The sequence below is a fragment of the Sciurus vulgaris genome, assembly GCF_902686455.1.
Source record: "Sciurus vulgaris genome assembly, chromosome: X".
NCBI lineage: Eukaryota > Metazoa > Chordata > Mammalia > Rodentia > Sciuridae > Sciurus > Sciurus vulgaris.
The window spans coordinates 132,077,512-132,101,162 of record NC_136471.1 but is presented as its reverse complement, the minus strand read 5'-3'; the positions used below and the strand labels follow the sequence as shown (position 1 = coordinate 132,101,162).

At 40.4% G+C, this 23,651-nt stretch overlaps 1 protein-coding gene, 1 long non-coding RNA gene and 1 pseudogene across 4 annotated transcripts in view; 1 reads left to right on the top strand and 2 right to left on the bottom strand.

Annotated features, from left to right (window-relative positions):
• Positions 1 to 23,651, bottom strand: part of LOC306650885 — a 461,164-nt gene that overhangs the window by 254,877 nt on the left and 182,636 nt on the right. The window lies entirely within an intron of this gene.
• WWC3 (WWC family member 3) overlaps positions 1 to 23,651 on the top strand; it is a 113,335-nt gene that overhangs the window by 18,160 nt on the left and 71,524 nt on the right. The gene's annotated exons all lie outside the window — the stretch shown is intronic.
• LOC306650870 (large ribosomal subunit protein uL22-like) lies at positions 12,504 to 23,647 on the bottom strand (annotated as a pseudogene). Its single transcript has one exon. The product of its transcript is annotated as a large ribosomal subunit protein uL22-like (transcript).

Sequence of the window (23,651 nt, the reverse complement as noted above, 5' to 3'; positions counted from 1 at the left end):
ATAAATAATTCTCAATGGTGTCTTTTTTGAAAGGTATTCCTGTTGGATTCCATTAGCAAGCAGGCTTAAAAATTATTGATCTGGGCAACTGATTCATTCTTTAGGACTTACTGAAAACCACCTGGGAAGGTTTCCAAAACAATAAGAAAGCCCATAACCCCTTACCCTCAAACCACTTAGGTGAATCTTATATCCTTCCCCAAAGGAACAAATATAAAACCATATGACAAAGCAGTTTACATAAAGTGATTGGTTATCTCACTGAATGAATACGTATCATCAAAACAGAGAATCCAGTACTTCCACAGAAAGTCAGTCAGCATTAGCTCCCTACTTCCCTTTCCCCAGAATATTCTATACAGATCATTTATTAAATACATGACTATCCTTTGTCATGATTGTTCCCATGTTACAGGATGGCCCAGCTCTCCCACCAAGACTTGCCATGTTGGCAGGGCTTTCAGGATATGACACTTGGTTCACCTAAAGGGCACCTCAGGATTCATGTGTAAGACCTCAAGCTATGCAATTATTATTTGGGGGGTGGTTTACTTCAATTGAGAAAGCACTATTGGTGCTTGCTTGAAATGTCACTGGAATCATGTTAACATGGAATACTAAGGTTTTCCATTGTAAAGAATAATATAATTATCCTCCTATGCCCCCACCTGTCATCCCTATAATTCCAAAGGATGGCTGAGGGCTTGGCTTAAATCTGAGAAGGTGAGAGCATTCCAGGGCTATTGGTGGAGTTTTCTAATGACAGACATTCTTACCCAATAGGAAACTGGCATGAGGGTGGGTAAGGATGGGTTCCTAGGGTTTTCTGTGTCATAGGAATCTCTTAAGAGAAAACCTCCTCCATTACTCTAGCATCTACTTTCTTTTACATCCCTGGGCACGCTGGTGGCTCTCATTTGGCTCTGGGTCCATAGGGGCATGTGAATGGTTCTTTTTTGCTTGCTACCTTCCTCTCCAGTCCACCACCTTGACTTCCCTTCCTCCATTTATGTGATGAATATGATAAAAATCCCAAAGGTATGGGGTTCAGACAGCTTGTAGGTTGACAAATGCATCCATCCCAACTCTGTGAGGACAAAAGCCCCTGCACTTCTCCTCACCCCAATTTTCTAAACATGGTTCTGTCTTTCTGGTGACCAGCCCTTCTAGCCTCCTAGCCTTCTAGGAGCCCACCATGAGTTCCTTCTTAGAACGAACAATGCTCCTATCGCCTAGGAAATTTTGAGGAATTAGGGGCTCTGTGTCAGGATCCAGAGACTGAGACCAAATATGTATTTCTTTGTATACCACAATATCATATTTCCTACTCTGTTCATCTAGAAACTTCCCCCTGCATTTAGACACTAAGCATTCAGGAAACAGATGAACATCTACCTTTGAACATCACTTATGCAAGTGGTTCTTAACCTGAACTTCAATTCTGAATTATCTGAAGAGTGTTTAATAAATACTATTGCCTTTACTCCATGATAGGCCAGTTAAGCCCGAATTCCTGAGTGAATCCAAATGTCCCTGGCCAGGGTGCAATTTGCTCACAATAATGAATATTTTTAAAGGATTTCAACCTCTTCCTGAAGCTTGGACAGGTAAGCCTTGATTTTAGAAACTAGATGTGTTAACGTTTGTAAAGGAGAAAGAAAGGTGGAATAGCTGTAAATGCCATTGTATTATTTCTTTGGAGTAGGGCTGGGGATTGAGGGTGAGGATAAGGGTTTAATGTTCTGCTGACCATAAAATGATTTATATTTATGTTGAATAGCTTCCTCCTCTCAGCTTCCATAGCTCTGTCTGTGCCCCTCCCATTGGGTGAATCTGTCAAGTAGTGGCAATTTGTTATTGTTTGTTCCCTGGTAGAGCTGAATTCCTTGAGGTTAACTCCTGGCACTAAGCATCTCAAATAGCTTTCCTACTGTGAATATTTAAACAAACGAATAGCACTTTGCAGTTTTCATAGAGCTTTTCCTAGGGTGGGGTCCTCCAGTTCTCTTATCCTCAGCCAAGATTACATGCCTGAGGCTTGCAAGCATCATTTATACCATGCTTCATGCATGCCTTGCCTGACAGGAGTTCTCTGTACAGACCATCTGTCTGCTGGGTCATTCCTCAGGAAGAATTTTCTCACCTCTGTGCCTCACCTTGGTGTGGTCATTACAGACTAAGATGCCCATCAGGGGTGGGCCTACAACCAGATGGCCAGATTACAGACGTAACAGGGAGTGGCAGGGACTGTGTTGATTTAGTGAGCTGACCCTTTTCGTCCTCCCTCCCTCCCTCCCTCCCTCCCTCTCTTCCTTCCTTCCTTCCTTCCTTCCTTCCTTCCTTCCTTCCTTCCTTCCTTCCTCTTTCTCCCTTCCTTCCTTCTTTTCTTTTCTTTCTTACTGAGGATTTAACCCAGGGGCACTTAACCACTGAGCAGAATCCCCCAGCTCTTTTTACTTTTTATTTTGAGACAGGGTCTCACTAAGTTGCTTAAGGCTTCACTAAGTTACTGAGGCTGGCCTTGAATTTGTGATCCTCCTGCCTTAGCCTCCTGAGTTGGTGGGATTAGAGGTTTGCGTCACTGTGCCCAAATGACCCTTTTAAAAAGACAGCCCTAGTCAGGGTTAACCAGTTTTTTTTTTTTTTTCCCGTGGTGCTGGGGATTGAACCCAGGGCCTTGTGCTTGCGAGGCAAGCACTCTACCAACTGAGCTATCTCCCCAGCCCACCGTTAACCAGTTTTTGTCTTTGGGAACTGTAATCTCTGTGCACTACCTCTTCTCATTTTCAAGAAAGTTAGAAATTCCAGATTTTGAAATGAAATCTCCTGGGTTGAAGTGCTGGCAATACTTTGAGGCCTTGGAAGAGCACTCCAATGGCCAAAACAGCAAACCAGACAGAACATCTGCAGGAGTGGGTGGCCTTGGTGGCTTTGGAGTCATGTCATTCTAATTCCCACCATTTGACTGGCCCACTTCCTAGGCAGAGAGAAGCATAATTCAGAGTATTAAGTGGTAACTCCACTTGCCCTCAGGGATCATGGGCAAAGGATACTATGATGGATTCTGGGTAAGCTTTTATAAAAAAATGTCTCCTTTCATTTTCCCATCTACTCCACTAATAGTAATTACAGTTATATTTGGGTATCTTCTCAAATCTTTTTTTTTTTTTTTTTTTTTTTTGGTAAACAAGGGAACCAAAACTTTTTGGTTCATATGGTATCATATGTCAAGTAATTCTAGTCACCCTTTCTCCCTGACTATTCAACCAAAATATTCCCATGTTATTAAAGATACTTTAACAATTATCCCAAGCAGGCATCATAATAACAAGGGTTCTATTTTGCTTTTTGCTCCACCTACAGCAACCAAGCAGAGCCTCACATGAAGCATGTATTCAATGAATAACTAATGAATGATTATTGGCATGCAATAATTTGTTGGATCACATCCTTATCGTCAGTCATTTGGCTTGTTTCCTTTTTCTTGTACTTGTGAATAGAATTGTGATGCACCTCTTTGTACCTTATGTTCTCTACATATTTTAGATATTATCATAGGTGGTGCTATAGACATTTGGGGCTAGAAGATTCTCTGTGGTAGGGACCTCCTGCATTGGGGAATGTTTGGTAACCTCCTTGACCTCCACCCACTAGATGCCAGGAGTTATAATAACTAAAAATGTCTCCAGACATTGTCAAATGTCCAATGGAAGGCACGATGGCCCTTGGTTGAGAATCACTATGCTAATGTGATTAATGAACTGAAGGATGTCAATGTCTTTTAAGATTTTGTACTTAGCCCCCCAAACCAAAGGTTGAATGTTTTCACTGATATGTGGAAGCTAAACCAAAATTAAGGTGGGGAGGGGAAGAAGACAAGTTTAGTAGATTAGACAAAATAAGGGAGGAGGAATAGGAAAGACAGTAAAATAAATCTAAAATAATTTTCCTATGTACACATGAACATATCTAAGTGAATTCTACCATCATGCCCACCCATAAGTATGGGGTCCTAATTAGAATAACATATATTCCATGCTTGTATAATTTTATCAAAACGGATTCTACTGACATGTGTAACTAAGAAGGACCAATAAAAAATAGGAAAAAAAGAAATTATAATGAAACTGAAAATCCCCTAAAAAGATTTTTTATACCTTAGAATATAGCTGCTAAGAGATAATATTTCAGTGACCTATTGCTCACTGCCTCTATCTACCCCCCTTTCACCCACTGTTCTTTCTCTGAGGGCTCAGGGTCTTCCCACTTGACTCACTAAAGCAGTTTTTTTCTGTGTATCCTTGAGCTGCCATAACAGAGTGCCACTGTGTGGGGGCTTCAACAATAGACTTTTATTTTCTCATAATTCCGTAGGCCAGAAATTCCAGATTAAGTTCTGGCAGGGTTGGTTTCTTATCTAGATTCTCTACTGGGTCGTGGATGGCCACCTTCTCTCTGTGTCTTCACAAAGAGGAGAAAGCAATCTCTGGTTTCTCTTCATTTTTTTTTATAAGGATACCAGCCCTATAGGATTAATGCCCCTACCCTATGACTTTATTTGACTTTTATCACCTCTTCATAGGCCCTATTTCCAATATAGTCATATTGTGTTAGGGCTTCAACATGAATTTTTAGTGGGAAATAATTCAGTCCATAGCATTCTATCTCTGGCTTCTCAAAACTCATGTCCTTCTCACATACAAAATACATTCACTCTATCTCAACAACTCCCAGGTCTTAACTCATTCTAGCAACCAACTCTATAAAGTCTAAGGTTCAAAGTTTCTTCTAAATATCATCTAAATCAGATATGACTGAGACTTGAGTTATGATTCATCCTGAGGCAAAATTCCTTTCTAACCATGAATCTGTAAAACCAACGAGTTTTGTGCTTCCAAAGTACAGGTTAGGCATGTCATAGATATTCCCATTCCAAAAGGGAGAGATAGGAAAGGAAGTGGGTGGTGGGTCATAAGTAAGTCCAAAACCCAGCAGGGCAAATTCCATGCAGTCTTAAGGTACGAGAATAATCTTTGGATTGATTCCCCACTTTCTAGGCCCACTGGGTGGCAACATCAACCTCATGGCTCTGCAAATTCCCTGCCCTTTGAAACCCAGAAGAAAACAGCCTTGTCCCTGAGCCTGAGGTGGCAGTGGCAGCTTCAATGGTCTCTGAATTGTCTTCAGGGTAATTCTTTGATTTTCTTTAAGATTAGTTCATGTTCATATCTGAATATCTCTATGGTGGACTCTTATAGAATCTGAGAAGTCACATGGCTTTCTTTCATTTCATCCTGATTTCTTTGTACCCTATAGTTCAAATTGGCAGTTTCTCTACTGGCCTAATTCTGCCTCTGTTTCTGGCTGCTGCTGACACGGCCGATTAACATTGTGCATAACCTCTCAATGGAATGCTTGCCCAGGTACACCCTTGATGTTCCCTTTGAAACAAGTGTCTTCATTATTCATATCTCTCCCTCTGCCCTTTGTCCTTCGGTCCATCCATACATGCATTCATGCCTCCTATCCATCTGCCCTTCCATCCCTCCATTCCTTTATCCATCTTAACATAGTACACCTCAGGGTCCATGCTAGGTCCTGGGGGATGAGACCTCTGGATCCTTGATTTTGAGGTGTGCAGTCTAGTGGGGCATCTGGAGACACTTGCCATTCAATGAAGATTCAGATCAAAGCAGAAACTTGGGATAAGGATTGCTTGGGCCTGGGGTGAGGCATTCTTTCCAGGGGAAGGGGGCTATAGATGCCTAGAGGGAGAAGATATTTGGAGATAAGGTCATTTCTGACTTCTGAGCACTGGACTGGTGTTTTGGAGTAGACAAAAGACCTATATCTTTGTAGTCTTGTTCTCTGTGATTGTATTGCTAGGCCATGTTTGAAAAGCAGGCAGGCATGGACCTTTGGTCTTACTTGGTTTCTGGATCTCAAGATAGCTCCTCCATTCTGTAATGTCCCCTCTTCCATCATGAAGCAGACCTTGGGCACACAAGGTTTGGATCAGCAAAGAATCTTACTGTGGAGTCCTGATAACCATTGTTTTAGCTACTTGGGTAGCCAGGCAGTTATGCACTACTTCTGGCTTACCTGAAAGTTACCTTTGATGGCAGTGCTGAACTCCTTTTAGAGAGGATCAAGAGTGTGTCCCCGGCAAGGGAACTAACTCTAGCCCATGTGCACAGTCAACCTTGGGTATACTTGACTGGGTGCATGTTGGCCGGGTTCTCTCCATCTGCATATGCATTGTATTGCTGGTACTTGAGAGGTTCAGTGTGGATATTAATGGATTTCCAGATGCCTTAGGGTCCTGAAATCTCTGCCAGGGTAGCAGGGGAATGTGGTGATGTGTACTGGGTTGGTTCAACAGAGGATGGGAGATTTTAGCTTCTTTTCACTTCTAAAGGAGAATTTGGAGCTTGCTATCAAGCCACCTCATGGAGCTGTCAATTGGTTTGGCCTCCAAATGTCTTGAGTCAAATGTTGTTGAGCATGGTCCTGCTCTGAGGATTCTTTTTTTATTCTTGTGACTTGATATTAAGCAAAATGATAGTCCCTGCATGAGTGCCCACTATTTTGGGAAGTGAGTTCCTCTTTTAAAGGATGCCCCAAGTCCAGCCCAGTAACACCTGGACAGTTTCTCTCATTCATTTGTTCACATATCTAGTAAATAGATAACAGTGACCCAGTTTCTACCTCCTTAGAGACTGTCATTGGAGAAACCTTTACACAGACCACAAGTTCCTACTTTGATAGACATGCATGAGTGCAGACACTGAAAATGCTCATGCTCTGACTTTCTGGTGTCCCTTAGAAGGAAAGCCATCAGGATCATGGGAATGAACAGAAGTGGTTATGAAGTAAGCACGAGTGTTCCTGTTATTCTTACCATGGTATACAGCTGAGGTGAAGATGTTCACCCAACTCTTGGTCAGGTTTCTCGTGAAGGACTTCACAACATGGTCAATGATTCCAGCCTCTTCAAGGGCTATTCATAGCCCAGCACTAGTTCAGGCCTCATGGTTCCTGTTCTGCTTCACCAGCAGGCTCCCTCCTACCCACACCTTTTGTCTCTCTTTCTCTCTGCTGTCTACTTTCTCTGCAGCCCAAGGGCTCCTTTGCAAAGCAGATCTGCTGATGACACACCCTGCTTCATATTCCTCAGTGGCTTCATGCCACCACCCAGCTTGCATTCTTTAGGACATCCCACACTTTCTTCGGCAGGCTTCCTTTCCCCACGCCTGCCCTCGTCTCACCTGGATGGGCTGGGGTGGGTCCCCAGTCCACGTAGGACTGGCTCATCAGAACTGAAGTGTCTTCCCCCATACTCTGCACTCCCAGACAGGTTAGAGGCAGCCTTGGTGCCTCTGTTAAAACCAGCCCTTCCACATCCAGCAGTGCTTGTTTACCAGGATGACTCTGCCCCTGGGCAGCGAGCTTTGGGAACAGGATTCCTGAAATTGGAGTTCCCAGATAAGCAGCATTTTGAGTGTATGTGTAGGCACATTTTTCTGGGAAAGAGACTGATGACTTGTCTCAGACTCCTAAGGAGATGCAAGATCTAAAAAGAACTGCTGTCCCTGAGAGCTTACTATTCTCTGCATCCTTTCCTGGCATGCAATTAATATGTCATAGATGTTTGGCATTTCCCTCCCCTGTGCTTTTATTCATGGATTTTGTTTGTGATGTATGCAAAGATGTAACTATAAATAGTGGAATTCTCATGTCTCAAAAGAAAATGGGTTACTTAGCTGTTAAAAAGTTGTTTTGGGGGCTGGGGGGAGGTGGTGATAATTAATGCAGAAAAAAGGCTGTTGATAAAATATTTTTGCTCTTATTCCTTCTTAGAAGTCTGGTGCAGGACTTTGTCACTGGACTCCAATACAAAGGGGAGAACTTAATCTTGGCAGTACTTGAAAAGCTTACATCAAGATTACAGAGCCCAGAGGACTGTGGCCTTGCCACTACTGGTTGTCTGGAGATGGCCAAGAACCGTCCTGCTTTGCCTCCCCTGTGATGCCATTTCTGAAGAATGCTATTGTTCAGCCTCTTCCCTCTCCTTGGCTGGTGTGGTTTTCCTCTCCCATTTCAGTTGAATTTACTTCTTCCGTCGATTGTTACTATTTGTTTCTTTTTTCCCAAAATCCTTCCTTAAAACCTCCCCTTTTAATTTTTAAATCTCTTCCTGTCTCTTATATTCACTAGTAAAATTCAACACCAAAATATTATAAAACTATTTTATTTTGAAAGAATTATGTTAAGATCCCCTTTAGCATTTGGCAATTAAAAAAAAAAAAGTTGGCTGGTAACTCCCCTAACTACACTCTCACCAGAGAAATCATCATTAGAAATTTGTCAAGAGGATAAGGGAAAAATAATTCTTTAAGAACAAAGTGTATTGCATATTATGCTTATTATAGAGCTCTTAGAATCCTTTAATTTTTCTTGAAATCCCTTCACTGTGCTCTGTGTGGAAGTGCAGGGAGGTGGTTGGTTCCATGCGCAGGCTTATGAGTCCCTGACTACCCTTACCTGTGTCCCCTTCTCACCACTTAGGTGTGTGTCCCTGAGCTCAGTTTTATCCTAAGTAAAATGGGGATGGAACCCAGGGCCTTGTGTATGCTCTACCCCTGAGCCTGGACCCACCTCTTAAACCTGCTGTGATGATTAAATTCCTCCCGTTTGACCGCACATAGTGTTAGGCTTTGCTGCAAGGTTGGCAAGTGTGGCTGCATAGTTTTAGTTGTGATTTCAAAACTAGTAGTGAGTGTCCCTGTACATTAAGTGCTTCAGTGCTTACATGACTAGGTACATCTCTGTACAGTCAGCCTTCTGAATCTGTGGTTTCTGAATCTGTGGATTCAATCAACCTCAGATCAAAAGTATTTGAAAAACATTGCATATAGACTGAACATGTACAAAGGTTTTTTTCATGTCTTTATTCACTAAACACTACAGTATAACAGCTATTTAGATAGCATTTACACTGTAATAGGTATTATAAGTAACTTAGAGATGACTTAAAGTATACAGGACGATGTGTATAGGTTATGCAAATGCTAGACCATTTTGTATAAGGGACTTGAGCATCCATGGATTTTGGTATCCACAGAGGTCCTGGAATCAATTCCCTATGAATACTAAAGGACATATGTATAGATGTATCTTGGACTATGGCCTTTCCAAATTCTGCTGTTACCAAAAGGAGATTATTTTATATCACATGCACAACCAAAACATAAGTTCATGACAGTATGTATTGTGCTACTCTTAAGAAGTGTCAGGTGCTCTAGTATTTTTTTTTTTTAGAAGTAAACATTTCTGGGGACTTACACACTCATTTTCATTGCTCACTAATGGATTGTGACTATAGTGTGAAAACCCTGTTACAGAGTAATGTGCTGAGTGAATACAGAGGATCAGAAATCGGTGATTTAGAGAAAGTTTCAACACATGTTTAGATAGTTGGAAGTCATTCTGGGACATTCATCAGCCATGATGTAGAATTTATAGGCCAAAATTGCCAGATGCATCTAACAGTTTAAAGTGAGTGAGATGATAGTGATGCTAGCAATAGCATCCATGTTTTCTGATCTTTTTATTTTTATTCTCCCAAGTGTTTCATAGGCATTAGAATCCTGAAGTTATTTCTTCCTACTGCAAATTCCTACTCAATAGGAATCTCAATGTGTATGTGTATTTTAAAAACACCTTTAGTGAGGTGTAATTTACATACCATAAAATTCACTCATTTTAGCATATAGTTTGATGAGTTACAGTCAGTTTATATAGCTACATGATCTTCACCATAATTATGTTTCAGAAAATTCCCATTGTTTCCCACCATCCTTTGCTCCAGCCCCATGACTGCTGACCTGCTTTTCTGGTTCCTCTGAGGAAAAGGCACGTTTCAGAAGTCAGGCTCTCCTGGGTGTCCTCATTTCTACACCCTCCCTGGTGAATGAACTACAGTGGAACCCAGGGAGGAGGAGGATTTAAATGGGGTCTCTAGAGAGTACTACAGATTTCTCTGCACATGCATGAAATGGGTGTAGGGGGCTTGTGAGGCAGCTGCAGAAGGAAGACTCAGAGCTGATTTGGGGCCATCCTTGTGAGAACCTTCCAGCCTGTGCTGGCTCCTCTCCCTTAGCTCTGTGCATCCAGGATGCCATTCCTAACGCGACAAGTCTGTATTTCCGATGGTGCTGGTAAACAGATCCTGAGCACCTGTTGTGCCCAGTCTCTGAAGAGGAAGCCACATTTCTGTCATGCTGCAGCCCATTCTCCCTCAGGTCCAGTCTCTCAAGCCTCAGATCTGCACACCTGCTCATGAGTATATTCTCTTGGGACCAGCACTATCTAAAAACAGTTCTAGAGCTGCCCTAGAAAACACACTTTTAGGTGGCAGACTCTGCTCGGTATTGGTCAAGTAAAGTCTGACTCATCCTGTCTCTGTAATGGAGCACCTGCAGGGCATACCCAGGATCTTCAAGGGGGTTGGGTCAGAGTTGGAGGATCCAATCTTGCCCTGAAGGCACCAATACTAGGGAGTGTAAACAGATAGCCACTTTCTGCTTACAGTTTTAACAAAAATGTTGCAGAAGAGATCAAGTGCTGAGGCTGGCCAAAGAAAGGACAACTTGCTTTCTGCTGGAATGGACTGAGTATGAACAGGAGGATTATGAATCATACCTTGGAAGAAGCATGGCAAAGAGAATAAAACAATCCAAGTTTGGGGATAATGGTTCCCATGGGTTGCTGGTTAAGAAGATGGGTAACAAGGGGCCAGAGGGAAGCCAAGAGATCCTGAGTGAGATTTTGTGGTCTCAGAAATCTGGTTCTTTTAAAATGCCATCAGGGGCTTGTACACGACAGCTTCTCTGGTCAGATATTTCTTAAGTGATCTCAGCTGAGACACTAAAGCAGAGGTCTCTAACATAGTAGCCGCAGTCACTGACCTCTTAAATCTTGGGGAGACTGAAATTAGAAGGACACAACCTGTGAAATACAAACTAGGTTTCGAAGACTTTGGTACAAAAATAGAATGTAGAACATTCCAGGTAAAATTTTTACAATCACTACATTTTTCAATAATAGTATTTCTAAAATGTTGTGATAATAAATTTTTGATATTAGTTTTACCTGTTTCTTTTTATTCTTTATAGGTATAAGAATTTTTTAATTAGATATATGGTTCTCATTGTGTTTCCATTGAATAGAACTGCCCTAGGAAATTCAGTTTATTAACTGGGGTTAATTTTGTCTTTATTTTACCTTAATCCATATTGCTAGAATTGCTTATATGTAAAGTTGAACAGTGTTTTCTTGTTGCCTCAGAGAGTTCACTTGATAGGCTTGCTGAGAAAATTCTGTTTTTATCCTATTGGGTGGTACGTCCACATGAATGGTTATGATTGATTTGGTACCCCTCTGGCTGTGGTTTCCTCTACATGGCAGGCTAGCATCTTGGCCTGACGTTGGCTTACTTTTAAACTATGTTCTGCTTATACAGTATTATGCTGGTTAATCAGAATAATAATCATATTCTCCTCATTTTTAGAGGAAAAAAATAACATGGAAGGAAAATGGACATCCATGGAGTATGTCGTAGTTCCAGGAACTGCTATCTGTCTCTGCCTTTCTGCCTCACCACCCCCATAGTAATAAACTGAGGCACACTGAGACTGAGTCATTTGTCCAGACTCATCCTCATTAGCAAGCACTTCAAGTATAGTTGCCCCAGTTTTATGTTGTTTTCCCTTGAAGTTTTAGGAAGTTATTGCCATCAATGCCAGTGATTCAATAAACTACATGCTGAGAGACTTTACACTTATTCAGTCACTAGTTGGTGGCATTTCCCAGGTGTGCTGACTTCCATTGCACCAGTGCCTGAACATGTTTGAGAACCGGTTGGATCAGATGACTAGGGGAACAGAGCCTGGGAAGATGATCCCAGGCTTTTCTAAATGCCTCCTCTGCTGATTTGTCTTGGGAGAGTTTATTCTTTGCCAGAGCATAGAACATCATGCCTCTTTGTCTTTTCTGGACACTCTCTTTGGTGGACAGGCCTATGTCATACCTCAGAGGTTGGCTTGATCATTAGAGAATTAGGACAAAAAGATGGAAGTCTTCAATAATATTTCACTCAACTCTTCCTTCTAAGGATAGATTAGTTTTTAAAAAGAGATGTCCAGGGCTGGGGTTGTGGCTCAGTGGTAGAGTGCCCACCTTGCACATGTGAGGCACTGGATTCCAGCCTCAGCACAACATAAAAAAGTAAATAAAATAAAGGTATTGCATCCATCTACAATTAAAAAATATTGTTTTAAAAAAGAGATGTCCAAATGAGGACTAACCCCATAGTACCCTGGCCTCTCAAATCCTGCTTTTCTTTTTTTTTTTTTTTTTTGGGGTGCTGGGGATCGAACCCAGGGCCTTGTGCTTACCAGGCAAGCACTCTACCGACTGAGCTATCTCCCCAGCCCCAAATCCTGCTTTTCTTATTATCTAGGATTTGAGTGCTCAAATCAAAATGCCATTTTCTTTTTTTAAATTTTATTTTATTTGTGTTTATTTTATGCTGAATTTATTCCCGTACCATAAGTTTTTGTTTCTTTAGTCTCTTCTAGGATATCTTTTTTTTCTGTGCAACCTCCTCTTCTGGTTTAGGAACAATCTGTTCCTTTTCAGTGAATATCATCTCGATGTGGCAGGGGTAACTCACGTATGGGTTAATCCAACCATGAGCTGTGTAAGTACTGTGGTGCATCTTGGGTGCTTTGTTCACTTGGATATGTTCAATGACCAGAGAGTGTACATCTAAACCCTTAAGTTCAGCATTACTCTCTGCATTTTTAAGCATATGCAGCAAAAATTCAGCACTCTTTTTGGGCCACCATCCCTGTGTCCAGCCCCACTGTTTGGCCTGGGCACACCTACCAAGTCCATCATTGTAACACTGGAATGGCACACATTGCTTCTTTAAAGTGACATTCTTCAGATACTTGGTAGCTTTTCAGATATGCATACCCTTGATGGCCTGCATGATTTCACGGGTGTTCTTAAAGTGAACACGAAGATTTGAACCTCTCGATTTGCATGATTTTGTGGAGTTTTCTGGGTCAAGAGAGTAGCGGATCATTTTCACAGATCACCTGAGGCTGCTTACAGGAAGAACCAAAATGCCATTTTCTTTCTTCATTCTCTCTTTCCAAATTTTTCTCAACTGTTAATTGACTCTTTTCTAGTTTTTGCATGGTATCAATTTCTAAATTTGGCTGGATTAATATATAAAACACTTTAATGAAGGCCTGTAGTTCTGGGACTATGGCTTTGAAGAATTAATTAGAGAAACAACATTCTTTCTTTCAAGGAACTCACAGACTAATTGGGGGAGATGTCCATATCAAAGAAGGACTACACTAGCAAGTAAGAAGAACTATCCGAAATAGAATTCAAGACTACGGAGTCGGGGAGGGACAAATTATCTAAATCCTCTACCAAAAAATGTCTGTACTTGGCTAACAATTTTTCTAAATCACTAAAGATATTCACATCATCAAATTAGATTAAATATTCAGACTTTTCATAGATTATGATTATTTCCCTCCTTTGTCCAGATCTCCAAGTGTGTTAGCCAGTAAACTGCTCTAACAAACAACTCCACAGTTTCAGCTGCTTGGCAGATTAGAATTTACTTGCCCATGTCAGATTATTTTGGATAATGGTGAGCCTTCTAAGACCCTCTGATGTGCATAATCGTTCAGAGACCCAGGTTATTTCCATAGTGTGGCTCATCCATCTTTGGAACTTTGCTACCCTCTTTTGAATCCTCTGCTTTTGGCCAATAGGCAAGGGAAGAGGGAGGGCATGGGAATTCTGCCAGGATCTTATGAAATAAGTCTGGAAGGGGTCCACATTAATTTAGCACAAATTCCATTGGCTAGAGCTCATTCACATGGACACCCTGGCTGCAAGGGAGGCTGGGAAGTATTTGACCTTTCTGTGGGCTCAGGAGACATATAGCACTGATACTGCTCTATTAATTTGAGTAACAAATGCTGACTTAGGGGGCAGTCTTTAAATATTGGCTTGATTGATAAAGCAGCACCATTTTATTTGCTATTGAGAGATGCATTTGGTGCACTTCTTCTTGGGTTTTGTGTCCTGAATGATATTGATAATACTGACCTTCAGACTCAGGCTGGTTGACTTAATGGGTTCCTCCAACTCCTGTTGCTCTGTGGTGAAAAGCTATGCTATGGAACATTGCCAACATGTGTCCTTGCAGGGGAGGTTCAGAAAGACATGTGCACCCCTGTGGGAAGTTGTTCATCGGAGGGATACAGTCATTTAGAAAAACCTCAGTAAAAATAGTGCTACATCTTGTAATTGCTGAAGCTGAGAGATAAATCTGGTGATGTGCCTTTCATTTTTCAGATCAAAGATTTGGAGACCAGAGGTCTCCTACAGATGCACTTTAGTGTTACTTGAACAAAGGGGTTTACCCGTAACCAGTTCTCTGGTCATTTGTCTTAGGCTTGCACTTCTAAATATCCTTTTCCCTTGAGGTAAGGTTGAGGAGTCATTTACTCTTCAGATTAGTGTGGGAATTTATCCATGAACCGGGATAGTTTTGTGTTAGAGACAATGAAAAGACTGACAATGTATACTTAAAAACAAGAAGACTCAATATTTTCACACAGAAATCACAAATATTATTTAGGAATGATCTGTTCTAAGGTTCTATCATTAATTAGAACCCTCATGTTTCATTAATACATTGAATGTCAGTTGCAATGTTTAGAGCAAGTTATGGGTATGATAACTCTTCACCCTAAATTCTAGAATTGGGACTTGATGACAAGTGCCACTTCAGTTTTTAAGCATATTCTAAATAAATATCAGAGGTAAAACCATACATTTAAATGATTATTCTGAATGGCTTTTCAGGACTAATGTGGCAGGTTTGTGGTACATTCACCACTGTTTAAAACATTGGCAGACAAATGCAGCATCTTTCTAAAAGAACTTTTAAACTTCACTTTGGGAGTAACTGACATCCCTGGGGATCTGAGAAACACTGCTCACTGCTGAGTGAGAACCTTGGCTCTGTGTTGTAGATGTTATGCCACCAAAAGCTTGGAGAAGCTACTACTAGCACAGCACACAGAGTCCAATTTGCCACATAAGCAACCACAAACAGGCTGGTGTCCAAGTTCTAGTGGGTTCAAAACTCACTGGAAGCCAGGTGCCTTAGAAAAGGTGAAGGAAGTCATTATAATTTCTTCAGGATTGGTTTGGAACTGAAGTTAAGATTTATAGTATCCTCACTGAATAGCATATTAAAAGCAAGCATGAGTTGAAAATATAAAGATTATTTTGTTCCAAGAGACTGAGGAAAGTATAGGACAATTGCTGAAGGATCACTCTGGTTTCCTTTTGATAAAGAAAATGTATACAGAATCAGTGTTTATGCTTTGTTCTCTGTTTCCATTTTCTGGTGCCCACCCCTAATTTTCTACTATTCATTATAGTTGGTGTTGGATATTCCAGACCCCTGAGCCCTGACCTGGAGAGAGGATGGTACAGGACTGCCATCCACTGCTATACCATTCTCTCAACCCTTCAGACTCCCCAGTTGCTGTCTTGCGGCTGTCAGCATGATGGCTCCCAAGATGCTTATGCCCTAATCCCTGTGACCTGTCAGGAAGTTGTCTTATATGGCAAAAAGGAATTGACAGATACGATTCAGTTAATGACCTTGAGATGGAGAGATTGGCCTGGATTATTTGACTGAGCTCAATATCATCGCAAAGGTCCTTAGAAGTGGAAGAGAAAGGAGAAAAGAGAATGAGGGAGACAGCATCCTGAAAAAGGAAGAAGGAAGGGGCCACAGCCAAGGACTGAAGGAGAGCTTGAGAAGCTGGAAGAAACAAGAAATTGGATTCTCTCCTAGAGCTTCCAGAAGGCGAGCAGGCCTGTGGAACTCCAAAACTACAAAAGAATAATTTTATTTATAATAATTTTGTGGTAATTCATTATAGTAGTAAAAGCAAGTGATCCAGTTTGATGCAAGCCTGCTGGGGAGAGGAGAGGGTGGGCAGAATAGAGTGTGACCGTGAGCTAGTCTTCCATGGTGCAACCAGAGGCAGCTAATGGAATCCCATGAACTTGTCTGATTATCCACAAAGATTAGGAAAATGAGGCCTGCAGAAAGATGGAATAATTTTCAAGGGTTCATGGTAGGAAACAGCTCCCTTAGAAATGGCACATAGATGGTCCAGTGCCACCTCTTAAACAACCCAGTAGGATGTGACAGATGAAAGGGCCCACAAAATAATCCAGAATAATCTCCCCATCATAAGGTCATGTGCCATCCATCATTCTCTTTCTTTTTATTGCCCCACTCTCTTAAGAATACCCAGAAAATGATTTATTTGCTTTGCTGAGACCAAAAAATGTGATTTTTAAAGGGTAGAATCTGCAGTGGCAAGATCTCTGGGCGGTGGTTGAGGGCAAACAAAGTGGTGGCTCTTGGTTTTCAGTTCATGTTCACCATTTCCTCCTGTCTCCCCAGTGTTTTGAAAATACTATTCAACTCCTGTATGCCCTACCTGCTTGTTCCCTGAAGGTGAAGTACTCTTTTACCAAATGGATTTATTCTGAGCTTTTGAGTAAATGCATTAAAAACATCCCCAGCGGGTGGTGAAAAAGACCTCTTCCCTTCTGGTGGGAATATAAGGTAATGGTAAGCACATACCCATTATTGACAATAAAGAGCAGATAGATGATAGGGATGTGCTAAATAGTTGAAGGGAGGTGCCTAGTAAGTAAATTGTGGTTTTATCACATGATAAAGATCATAGATAGTGATGCTGAGAGAGCTAAAAGACATGAAGTACCCAACTAAAACAATCAGTGTGTGAAATTGTATCTAGGATAGTATTAATTATGAGAAAATGTAGGGAAAAATAAACTAAAATGTGAATCAGGGTTTCTGGATAATGAGTGATTTTATTCCCTGTTCTTTCAACTTTACTAGTTGAATCTTTACATTGAATTTAAGATATGGGAGAGGAATCTTCATGTCTTTTAACCTTGTAATTTATTTCTGGGAATCTTAAGAAATGATTGTCAATAGAGCTTATGAATTTTATACACATAGATATTTCTTTCATTATATTTCATAGACCATAATATTCCACAGTGTACAGTTTATTGGGCTTAGTATATCCACAAAATTTTGTGACTGTCACCACTATGTAATTACAGAACACAAATATGTGGCTCCCAAAAGGAAACCCTGCACCCATTAGCAGTCTCTCCCCATTCCCCCTTTCTCCAGCCCCTGGCAACCTCTGATCTATTTTCTGTCTCTGTGGATTTGCCTATTCTGGATTTCACCTATTGATGGAATCACATAACATGTAGCCTTCTGTGTCTGGCTTCTTTCATGTCACCTCTCCTCACTCCCTGCACCACCCCCGGCACAATGACTTCAAGGTTCATCCCCACTGAAGTGTGTGCCAGTCCTTTATTCTTTCTTATGGTCAAATGATATTCCATTGTATGGATAGACCTTGTTTTATTTATCTATTCATTAGTTAATGGCTGTTGTTTCCATTTTTGGCTATTGTGAATAGTGCTGCTATGAACATTTGTGTACAAGTTTTTGTGTGGACAGATGTTTTCATTTCTCTTGTATACATACCTAGGAGATCATTGCTCAGTCAAATGGTAATAACTTTATTTAGCTGTTTAAGAAATTGCTACACTGTTTTCTAAAATTAATGACTCTCGGATATGCTCATGAAAATGTGGAAATAATGTAGATGTCAATAATAGGAGAGTGCTTAGGTAAATTGTGTTAATCCCTGGAGTGAATGATTTGTACAAATGTGATTTATTTATTTTGCAAACATTATTGAACACCTACTTCATGTTCTATCCTGGAACAGGTCAAAGGTAGTGTAGATGGAGTAATTGTTTTTGAGGAACTTGAGGAGCTTGAGCTATTCACCTATTCCAGATGATGTCTATAAATAATTTATGACAAGGTGGGGGACACAATTCTTTTGCTGTAGTTTAGGCTGGCTCCAGTAATTTTAGAGAGACTCAAGAATTAGTAAGTAATCATGTTCCAAAATTAAGTGGAAAAGGTAGAATAGAAAATTACATTTACTATATGATCATGACTATGTTAGGAAAAAAAAAACAAATAAAAAGAATGCATTTTAAAAAGGAGAAGAAAAACACATCTAAGTAGGAGTAATGGTTTCATTTTGGTGGTGGTTTGAATGGACATTCTCTCCTATTTGTGTGTATTTCCAAAACTTCATGTAATGGAAACAATGCCCCCCCCCCAAGTCTGTGCATAATGACTATGGGATGGAGTTGGCAGGAAAAGTCTAGCATCAAATTTGGGGGGAGATCAGAACTCAAGAACCTGGGGTGGCATTCCTGTGAGGGAAGACGGAACCTGGAAGAAATACCAGTGTGAAGGCTGCAACCCTGAATGCCTTCCTCCTCCCTTCCTCAGGCAACTGTCTCCTAGTTTATATCTTTTACCCATCTGTGGCCCTACCTGGGCACCAGCAATACCCCACTGTGTACTTAACAAGGAGGTTTTTTAATTTGTTGAAAAGAAAAAAAGGATCTTTGACATTAAAAACCTAAACCATGCTTTTGTAAGAAGACCGGTTGAATTTTGCTCATTTATTTGCTTAAATTGTATTGCCTAAACTTTTTATTCCCTGTTCAGAAATCAGAGATCAGAAATAAGAGACTGTCCACATCAGCTGATCTGCTTGCCCTACCTACTCCAGAATGTTCTACTTTGGGACTTCCTGACAGCCTCCCTTTGCAAATCCACTTATCCCTGTTTTTAAAAAGTGGTGCTTAGATACTGATAGGCTTCATCTGGGGAGGTGAATGGGAGTGATGGAAAACGTAGAACTCACATAATTTTACCTCTGTACAAAGGGCAAGAGAAAGTATCAATGTGGGGAATCCCATCACAGCTGGATGAAATGGAGTAGAGAAATAGCATAGAACAAAGTGCTTTTTCTTTTTAGTTTTGCCATTATTTTTAATTGTGTGCTTAGCATTTGAACTAGCAATTGCAAATAATAATAAAAATCAATTACATTTACAAAAATACAAGACGTTCTCCCTAGTGACAATTTAATCACAGAATTAGTAGTTACACAGCCTTGGTTAATGCAGAAACAGCTTTGGGCATTAAAATTAAGAATATACAGGGAGAAGGGTAGGAGATTAGGCTAAAGATATAGGTTGGATCCTATTCGTAAAGTATCAAGAATTAATTACAAAGCCATAAATGCTAGGTTCTTCTGCAGAAACTATGACATGGAATTTTGGATTGGTTGCATTTGACATACCAACAGAAAAATACCAATTTTACCAGTGAGAAAAAAAGTAGGCATAAATAAATTCACAGTAGTCTTTGTGAGTAGGAATTATTGGATGGTGAGGAGGACTTGGGAGAGGCTGAGGCATCCAGGGTTTTTTTTTTTTTTTTTTTTTCACCTTTTATTAAATGGCCGTTGGCAGTTTGAGTTCCCCTGTTTTATTGTTTGTAGTTTTCCTGTCTCCTTCCACCTATTAATATGCCACTGTTTTCTCTGTGTTGACTGCTTGTAATAATGTGTCCTTTTCTGCTTCTAATTTTTCTCTTTTGCTTTTTTGTAAGGGAAACAAGTTACAATGTTACTATTCCCCTGCTTCTGTATACTATGTAAATAATGTGGGAAAGCTGAAAGGTTTATACTTGCACTGGGGTAAGTTGGAGAGCTAAGAAAGATTTAAATATCTCCAATTCGGTCTTTGACATGTTTCTAACTTTTTGTTAAGTTCCATTAAATTCATTTTTTTTCCTTTTTGGGTTCAGCTCAGTCTGGATGTTATCTAATGTTATAGCTTTTTTACATACCAAGCAATTTCCACTTCTCTCTTAGTTGCATAAAATTCATAAACCTCTCTGCCAACATTAGCAGTTTCATTTCCATTCATTTTGATAAAATAATATAAACAAAATGCGTTAAACCATATGTGATCCAAGCTGCTACGAGTTTTCATGGTTCTTCCTCCTTGTGGTCCATGTTGTCGCTACCCTGAGATCGTTCTGTGTTTCTACCAATGACAGTTTGAAAATCATGCAGTAAAATTGTCAGAAGTGCCCACATGGTGCCAAACAGACCTGAAAGATTCCTGAGCTCTCCAAACTTTTTTTTTTTTTTCTATTCAAAGATCTGGATATTGGGTACATTGGGAAGTGCCTAGAATCTGGCATCGAAGGTCAATTTAGGGGTGTTAGAGTAGTTCAAACAAAAGGACCAATTGTCTGAAATTGGAGGCACGCATGTATTTAGGGCCACTGTAGCTGTGACTTCTCAGCAAGGAGTAGAGAAAATGTGCTTTAGTCTGTTTCAAAAGCCTCCTTCCCTTCTGAAATCACTCCTGGGTTCTAGTTGAGTGAGGAGGCTAAACAGCTAACTTTCATTTATGTGGAGAGTGTGCATAAATGTAATAAACGTGCCTAGTGGGCACAGTAACATGAAAACAGAAGTGGCTCCCACACAGTGGAGACAGTAGGGTTTTGGGAGTCAGATAAAATGTTACTGATAATTTGTAGAGAATTGAGCTGGACTTTGCAGGACAAGTGGGAATTGGGCATGACAGGGGTATAGAAAGCTTATCCACAGGTCCAGGCAAGGCTGAAGACAAGATGCTCAGACTGGAATGCATATGATGTTTTGTGGGGCAGAACGACAGACCTATCTACCTATAACAGGTTGTGTGGGTGCTTGGAGTTGGGGGAATGATAGGGAGATGAAGTAGAATGAGCTGGAAACTTTGTATAGACTTGGGGAAGACTTTTCATACCAGCCCAGGGAACTTGCCCTGGCAAACTGAATAGTATGCACTTTTGCACAGAGCTGCTTGGTTTGAGGAAAAGTCCTTGGGCATCAGTGTCTCCATGCAAGTGAGGGGATGATAATTGGCAAGACAAAGGATCATGACATTATCTAGGATGAGGCCTACCACTTTGCTCAGAGTGCTGGTTATCCCCCAGCCAAGCCTGAGATCCTCTTGTGGGTGGTTCCTAGTCTTACCCTGACATTGCAGGACCACACTTTTTAGCCAACAATAGCCCAAAACACCCCTTGCTGAAAAGCTAATGCCAAAAGAACTCCAGTGTTCCAAAACCCAGGCAGTGCCCTTCGGACAATATTATTCAACTCTTCTCGTTGTAGAGATGTGATCAATAGATTCTGAAACTGAATAACTTATCAGAAGAGATTTACTCATTGCTGATGTAATGTTACCTGCTGAGACCTTTCTTGAGAGAAAAAATCTCATTTTTATACTAATATAGTTTAGAGTATCCATGATAGTATGTGTTGTGCAAGAGAAAACCACAAAGTCCCTGTCTCATGAACATTTTGGGTGATAATTAGGGAAGTAAATCTAAATATTTTTTCCATATGCTTTTATTTGTGTGTTATAATTGTGCATAATGATGGGATCTGTTTATATATTCATACAAACACACAAAAATCAAAGCATTTTTGATGCTGCTATTGAAAATCATACCAGGATTTGTTTATATTCAATAAAGCCACAACTATCTGGACATCTTGAGGATGTGACATTCTGATAGATAAGTCAGATGAGTGGTGTAGATTTATTTTAATGTTCTCGAGTAGGACTAAATGTGCTCTGTGCATTTCAGTGCTGCTGCTAGATGACAGCCTGTACCCTCACCATTAATGTCATTTCCAATGTCTGATGGACTGTGAAGGGCTTAGGCACTAGTTCTCTTGCTGCATGATAGGTCACCTGAAATTTAGTGGCTTCAAATCACAGTGAGCATTGTCTCACATGATTTCTATGGTGTGGGGATTTGGAAGGGTTCCTCTGGGCAGTTCTCACTTGGGGTCTCATATGTTGTGGTAAAGATGGTGGCTGGGGCTTCTATGTAAAGCCAAAATTAAATTCACCAAAATGACAGAAGTATTACTTGCATTGTAAAGTAAATGGATTAGGCTCGGCAGTGCCATAAGGATGGGGTTCCCACTTATATTTGTTGATTAAATGAGATCATATAAATATGCTTAGAACGTACCTGGTTTGGTCATTTTTCTCTAGGCCTATTCTTGAATATTATTATGCTGGAATGGCAGTGATATCAATTTGAGTTGAGGTAGATTATTTTTTGCTGTGATTTGGTACAGTTTAGGACTTCATTCATGTACAACACCCTACTGCTACTTACTTGACTTGGAATCACACTACCATCTCACCATTCCAATTGGTAAAGAAATCCTGCTATGGATGTCAGTGCTGAGAGATAGGACGGAGCATACAATAGCTCATCTTGTGATGTGGTTGTTTTTGAGTGTGCAATATTTGGGAGGATGTGTATACCCTATTTTCCCTTCTGGATACTTTTGTTTTTATATTAACTTTAACTTCTTAAAACCATATATTTAAAACTAAGATTAAATGAAGATTAAAATCAGAGTTGTTCTGATAATGTTTATCAATTTCTCAATGCTACTGGGAGAGATAGCCTTGCTGTCCAACCAGTTTAGGGAATCATATGTTCAAAATTCAATTTATGGGGCCTGGCTGTGGGTGTGATGTCTCACTTTCCTGGGGCCAGGGACTTGAACAGAAGAAGTGGGAGGATTGAGCTTGTGAAATTTAGGTTATCGGATTCCCATGCATACCAGTCAGTGTGCATTTATAGAGACAACCAAAGAGATAGCTGCCCAGACTCAGACAATTATAGGTGTGTCCCATTTTATACAACAGCTGCTGCCCTAAAACCATCTTGTCAATCAACATGATCAAGGCGGTGGGGGAGGGGCAAACTCTGCCCAAAGAAATCCATGAAAAACAATTTCCTCTATCTCTTGTCAAGCTCAGGTTTTGTTAATTAAATTTCCCCCAAGGAGAGAAGTTTGTAGACAACGTGCTTTTGCTGTTTTTTTTTTTTTTCTCTAGAAAAACAAAAAAAGATCCTTTGAAATTTCTGATTCTTATTATATAAACAGTGCAGGAAGTGCTCAGAAGGCATCTCATTGGATTGTTACCTTGCTTGACTTTCTGCGCTTGCTTGATGGTTGACATTTGATTCTTTAACTTATGACCATGAGTAGGTGAAAATGCTGCAAGTGCATTTTGCATAGGTTTAAGCTGGTGTTCATGTGTGTTGGATGGAAACTGAAAGTTGTAAGGGAGAGCATTTCTCACAGAGAGCAGAGCATGGGTGCTCTCCAATTCTGGAAGAGTCACATTCCATTGTCATCGCCTCATTAATACACTGTGTGGAAGAAGATGCTTGTTTTACCTGTTTTGTTGGTAACTGTCAATATCTGTTTTTGCTGGTATTTAAAGTGCACTTTGAGATAGTAATGCTTTTAATTATAAGTGTACTAACATTGTTATTTAGGCAAAGCTGGTGAATTTGTTTTCCAACCGAATAGTTGTGGCAAAAGCAGTCAGTTAGATAAGATAATGTATAATTTTGTTCTAAAACTAATTCTAGATCAGCACAGCTATACAAAACTAACCTGACTTTCAAATTTGTTTTCATTATTTTATTTTGC